Here is a 961-nt window from a genome sequence, read left to right as displayed (position 1 = left end):
TGCTGCTGCTGCTGCTGCTGTTGCTGCTGCTGCTGCTGCTGTTGCTGCTGCTGCTGCTGCTGTTGCTGCTACTATGGTTTGTCCTTCCTTCGAGCGGCGCCATGTGTTGCTGCTGCTGCTGCAGCGTTTGCTTCATTTCCTGCTGCCTCTGCTGCTGGGGTTTTGCTGCTGCTGCTGCTGCTGCTGCTGCTGAGGACTGCTGCAGCAGCGCCAGGGCCCTCAGCAAATGCGCAGCAGCAGCAGCAGCAGTAGCAGCAGCAGCAGCGGCTGCCACAGCTGCTGCTGCTGCTGCTGCAGTTGCTGCTGCTCTAGCCGTCGCCCGTTAACCTAAGGACTTCTCGCGTTATATAAAATGCTGCTTATAAACAAACTTGCTGCTGCAGCTTCTGCTGCTTCTGCTGCTGCTGGACCAGTTGTCGGCTGCGGTTGAATCGTAGCCCCGAGACATTTCACCTAAACCCTAAACCCTAAACCCTAAACCCTAAACCCCAAACCCTAAACCCTAAACCCTAAACCCTAAGTTCAGGCGGTAAACCCTAGACTATACTGGGAGCTGTCCTGATGACCTCAGCCTTCTGCCTTCACAAACCCTAAACCCTAAACCCTAAACCCTAAACCCTAAACCCTAAACCCTAAACCCTAGAAGATACAAATTTGGGGGTTTGAGGCTTCGTATAAAACAAAAGAAAAAGAAAACGATAAAGAGAGAGAAAATAAATAAAATAAATAAAAAATAAATACACAAAATAGATAAATAAATAAATAAAATAAAATAAAATAAATAAATAAATTTTATTTATTTATTTATTTTTTTTTTTTTTTAATTAGCTAAGCAGGGAACAAACAAGAGGGCTACACAGAAAAACAGAGAAAAACAAAAATATTAAAAAATAAATAAATAAAAATAAATAAATAAATAAATATAAATGTAAGCAAACAAAAATAAATAAACAAAAACAAA

Source organism: Eimeria mitis, genomic scaffold (assembly GCF_000499745.2).
Source record: "Eimeria mitis Houghton genomic scaffold, Emh_scaff625, whole genome shotgun sequence".
NCBI classification, from domain to species: domain Eukaryota; phylum Apicomplexa; class Conoidasida; order Eucoccidiorida; family Eimeriidae; genus Eimeria; species Eimeria mitis.
Note: the sequence above shows the minus strand (reverse complement) of the source record.